A 6,000-nucleotide genomic window follows, 5' to 3' on the forward strand; every position below is an offset into this window, starting at 1 on the left:
TGCGTGTAGGAAGGAGCTGCCAGAGGAAGTGGTGGAGGTAGGTACAATTGGAACATTAAAAAGCCATCTAGATGGGCACATGAGTAGGAAGGGTTTCGAAAGATATGGAACAAATGCTGGCAAATGGAATTAGGCCAGATTAGGATATCTGGTCAACGCAGATGAGTTAGACTGTAGTGTCTGTTTCAATCCTATATGACTCTATGATTAGGTCTTTCCTAACTTTCTGACAAGTTTTAGCTTCCTTATAAAGAGTTCACTTTCACCTGAAGCTCCACTCTCTTTTCCTTCTGCCTCGGTCTAACCATCATAGTTACGGCATCTTCTTGAACTTAATCCTTCTCACCTCCCTCTAGCACCCAAGGGATGATGACATGGTAATTTCGGTAGAGTAATCATGAGTCATGATTTGAAATCCACCATGACAGCTGACAGAAGTTAAATTCTATTCATTCATTATATATGATCGTAAAATCTTAGGACATAGAAGGAGGCCATTTGGCCCATTCTGCTGTATCTGCTCCACAAAGAACTAGTTCCATTCTCCAGCCATATCTCATTAACCCTTTAACTTCATCACTTTCAAATATATATCCAGCTTGCTTTTGAAACTTCCTATGGAATGCACTTCCACCACTCTCCCAGGTAGCACATTTCAAATCCGGTCTTCTCTGAGTAAAGAAGTTGCTCTAGGTCTCTTGCTGACAACTTTGAAATTGTGACTCCTATTTACTGATATACCAATGAGTGAAAACAGAATATCCTTCTTTACCCTGTTAAAATTGTTCTTAATTTTGAACACCTCAGTAAAGTCACCCCTTGATCATTGCTCCAAGGAGAATCATAACAATTTCTCCAATATTTCTTTGTATCTAAAACCCCTCATTCCTGGTATCATTCCAGGAATTCTCCTTTGCACTCTCTCCAGGGCTTTAACATCCTTCCTTAAATAAGGTCCCCAGAATGAACACAACACTCCAAATGTGGTCTGACCAATGATTTGTGAAGGTTTCCCCTCACTTTCATGCATTTATATTCCATGCCTCTATCTATAAACCCAAGAATCCTATAAGTTTTCTTAAAAACTGTTTCAACTTGCCTGGCCACCTTCAGAGAATTATGCACTTTGAACCCTGTGAGGTCTCTCTGCTCCTATACTCATCTCAAAGTTGTACCATTGAGCCTGCATTGTCTCTCTATGTTTCTTCTACCAAATGCATTACCTCACATTCCTGTGCATTAAAATTCATCAGCGGCAGCACTGCTGCCTCACAGCGCCAGGGACCCAGGTTCGATTCCACCATCAGGCAACTGTCTGTGTGGAGTTTGCACATTCTCCACGTGTCTGCGTGGGTTTCCTCCGGGTGCTCCGGTTTCCTCCCACAGTCCAAAGATATGCAGGTTAGGTGAAGTGGCCATGCTAAATTGCCCAGTGTTCAGGGATGTGTAGATGAGGTGGGTTATGGGGGTGGTGGGCATGGATCTGGATGGGATGCTCAGAGGGTCGGTGTGGACTTGTTGGGCCGAAGGGCCCCTTTCCACACTGCAGGGATTCTATGATCTGGCAATTGTCTGCCTATTTGACCAACTTGTTCATGTCCTTTTGAGGTTGCTCAGCATCATCCTCATAATTCAATATTTTCCCTAACCAAGTATCCCCTGCAAATTGCGAGATATCTCCAACTTGTTTACATAAACCAGAAAAAATAAACAAGGATGTCATCGCTGATCCCTGGGTAACACTATTTTCAACTCATCTCCAGTCTGAGAAACACCAATCAATACCTTCCCCATTTCCTATCTTTCAGTCAACATTTAATCCATGTTGTCTGTCTAGGAGTAACGTATTTTCCTCTAAACTTATTTTTATCTTATCCTGTACTATAGCCTCCATCAGTTTTCCCACTATTGATGTCAAGCTAATAAAATGTGAGGCTGGATGAACACAGCAGGCCAAGCAGCATCTCAGGAGCACAAAAGCTGACGTTTCGGGCCTAGACCCTTCATCAGAGAGGGGGATGGGGGGAGGGAACTGGAATAAATAGGGAGAGAGGGGGAGGCGGACCGAAGATGGAGAGTAAAGAAGATAGGTGGAGAAGGTGTGGGTGGGGAGGTAGGGAGGGGATAGGTCAGTCCAGGGAAGACGGACAGGTCAAGGAGGTGGGATGAGGTTAGTAGGTAGCTGGGGGTGCGGCTTGGGGTGGGAGGAAGGGATGGGTGAGAGGAAGAACCGGTTAGGGAGGCAGAGACAGGTTGGACTGGTTTTGGGATGCAGTGGGTGGGGGGGAAGAGCTGGGCTGGTTGTGTGGTGCAGTGGGGGGAGGGGATGAACTGGGCTGGTTTAGGGATGCAGTGGGGGAAGGGGAGATTTTGAAACTGGTGAAGTCCACATTGATACCATATGGCTGCAGGGTTCCCAGGCGGAATATGAGTTGCTGTTCCTGCAACCTTCGGGTGGCATCATTGTGGCAGTGCAGGAGGCCCATGATGGACATGTCATCAAGAGAATGGGAGGGGGAGTGGAAATGGTTTGCGACTGGGAGGTGCAGTTGTTTGTTGCGAACTGTATCGGCGCCGCCTCTTGCTCCCCAGAGGAGCTCGAACAGTTCATCCACTTCACCAACACCTTCCACCCCAACCTTCAGTTCACCTGGGCCATCTCCAGCACATCCCTCACCTTCCTGGACCTCTCAGTCTCCATCTCAGGCAACCAGCTTGTAACTGATGTCCATTTCAAGCCCACTGACTCCCACAGCTACCTAGAATACACCTCCTCCCACCCACCCTCCTGCAAAAATTCCATCCCCTATTCCCAATTCCTCCGCCTCCGCCGCATCTGCTCCCACGATAAGACATTCCACTCCCGCACATCCCAGATGTCCAAGTTCTTTAAGGACCGCAACTTCCCCCCCACGGTGATTGAGAACGCCCTTGACCGCGTCTCCCGCATTTCCCGCGACACATCCCTCACACCCCGCCCCCGCCACAACCGCCCCAAGAGGATCCCCCTCGTTCTCACACACCACCCTACCAACCTCCGGATACAACGCATTATCCTCCGACACTTCCGCCATTTACAATCCAACCCCACCACCCAAGACATTTTTCCATCCCCACCCCTGTCTGCTTTCCGGAGAGACCACTCTCTCCGTGACTCCCTTGTTCGCTCCACACTGCCCTCCAACCCCACCACACCCGGCACCTTCCCCTGCAACCGCAGGAAATGCTACAATTGTCCCCACACCTCCTCCCTCACCCCCATCCCAGGCCCCAAGATGACATTCCACATTAAGCAGAGGTTCACCTGCACATCTGCCAATGTGGTATACTGCATCCACTGTACCCGGTGCGGCTTTCTCTACATTGGGGAAACCAAGCGGAGGCTTGGGGACCGCTTTGCAGAACACCTCCGCTCAGTTCGCAACAAACAACTGCACCTCCCAGTCGCAAACCATTTCCACTCCCCCTCCCATTCTCTTGATGACATGTCCATCATGGGCCTCCTGCACTGCCACAATGATGCCACCCGAAGGTTGCAGGAACAGCAACTCATATTCCGCCTGGGAACCCTGCAGCCATATGGTATCAATGTGGACTTCACCAGTTTCAAAATCTCCCCTTCCCCCACTGCATCCCTAAACCAGCCCAGTTCATCCCCTCCCCCCACTGCACCACACAACCAGCCCAGCTCTTCCCCCCCACCCACTGCATCCCAAAACCAGTCCAACCTGTCTCTGCCTCCCTAACCGGTTCTTCCTCTCACCCATCCCTTCCTCCCACCCCAAGCCGCACCCCCAGCTACCTACTAACCTCATCCCACCTCCTTGACCTGTCCGTCTTCCCTGGACTGACCTATCCCCTCCCTACCTCCCCACCCACACCTTCTCCACCTATCTTCTTTACTCTCCATCTTCGGTCCGCCTCCCCCTCTCTCCCTATTTATTCCAGTTCCCTCCCCCCATCCCCCTCTCTGATGAAGGGTCTAGGCCCGAAACGTCAGCTTTTGTGCTCCTGAGATGCTGCTTGGCCTGCTGTGTTCATCCAGCCTCACATTTTATCATCTTGGAATCTCCAGCATCTGCAGTTCCCATTATCATTGATGTCAAGCTGACAGGTTTGTAGTTTTCTGGGATAATGAGAACTGCAGATGCTGGAGAATCCAAGATAACAAAGTGTGGAGCTAGATGAACACAGCAGGCCAAGCAGCATCTTAGGAGAACAAAAGTTGACGTTTTGGGCCGAGACCCTTCATCAGAGACCGAAACGTCAGCTTTTGTGCTCCTAAGATGCTGTTTGGCCTGCTGTGTTCATCCAGCTCCACACTTTGTTATCTTGTATTTTTCTGGGTTGTCTTTTGCACCTTTCTTGAACAATGATGTCACATTTGCAGTCCTCCAGTTTCCCTGGAACTAACCTGGTGTTCCGAGAAGCCCAGACAATTTCTGTCAACAACTCGGCGATCTTAACTTTCTCAGCAATGTAAGATATATCCTATCTGGACTTGACGACTTCTCTACCTGAAGAGCTGCCAGCCTTTATAACACCTCCTCTTTATCTATCACTAGACTGTTCAGTTGCTCAACACTCACATTTTCAACTTTTTCCAATTCCATAAGCACGTAAGAAAAGTACTCATTTAGTACCTCTGCCATACCCTTTACCTCAGTGAGCAGTTTACTTTGCTTGTTCGCCATGGGGCCCACTCTCTCCTTTGCTAAACTTTGAGTGCTGATATGTTTGAAGGACATTTTAATATTGTTTTCGCTTTGTTAGCTTGTTCCATCTGGAATAAATTTCTTGTCGCACATGTAATATTCACAAATCAATGGATTATCATAAAAACCCATCTCGTTTGGGGATTAGATCTGTTGTCCTGTCTTGGCCTACAAGTGACTCCAGATTCATGGCACTGTACTTGTCTCTTAGATACCCTCTAAACTGCCCTAGCAAACCTGTCAGTTATGGGCAGCTCACTGTCCAACTGCTCAAGAACAAAGGGGCAATGGGTAACGACTGCTAACATTGCATCTATAAAGGTGCCAACCATCTCCTGCAGGCCCAGGTGAAGACTGAACATGAACAGCAGATGGAAATTGCAAAAACCAGAGCATCCCATCCACCTATATCATCAACCACTACTACCCCACAGACCACTCTAGAGGGTGGGACATTAAAGGCAGGGACAGGCTGATTTTCGATCTGTAAGGGAATCAAGGGTTGTGGGGCAAAAATACAAAAGTGAAGTTGAGGATTGTCAGATCAGTCATGATCTCATTGAATTGCAGGGCAGATTTGATGGGCCAAATGTAGAATTTACTATCCCAGAGTGCCGTAGATGTCAGCACAATGACTAAACTTAAGGAGGAGATAGACAGATTTTTAATTAGTGACAGGTTAAAGAGTTAGGGAGAGTGAGCGGGAAGGCAGAGTTGAGGCTGAGATGAGATCATATTGAGGGGCTCAAGGGTTTGAGTCTCCTGCTCCTGCTCCTACTTCTGAAGTTTTTATGAATGGCAAGGCATGTGGATCCAGCTTTTGACTGTTCAGTTATTTGAAGACATGGAACTCCAGATGGGAAGAAAATTGAATTAGCTTTATTGTCACGCACACTAGAATGAGTGCAGTGAAAAGTTTGCACATGGCAGCTCCTGGCACCATCTTAGGCATAAGATATCTAGGTACAGATACATAAATATTTGGTACAAAATTGAAAAAATAATAAATAGAAGTCCAGCACAAGAATAGAAAGGGAAAAAAAAACTACTCAACTTACCTAGTCTCCAGGCCACACTGGGTCAAGTCTCCAGGCCACACCAGGCTTCAAAGCTCAAGGCTTTGCCTCCAGTCCACAAGGGTCTAGCCCCTCTGCTATGATCTCTGGCCCGGGACTCATCTCCCTGCACAGGCCTCCGTTTTAGGAGTTGCCTCCCCACAATGGCCTCCAGTCCAGGACTCTGGTAATCCTCAACTCCTCTTTCCTACCTTTGGCCCATAACCTTT

Source organism: Stegostoma tigrinum, chromosome 15 (genome assembly GCF_030684315.1).
Source record: "Stegostoma tigrinum isolate sSteTig4 chromosome 15, sSteTig4.hap1, whole genome shotgun sequence".
In the NCBI taxonomy this organism is placed as follows: Eukaryota; Metazoa; Chordata; class Chondrichthyes; order Orectolobiformes; family Stegostomatidae; genus Stegostoma; species Stegostoma tigrinum.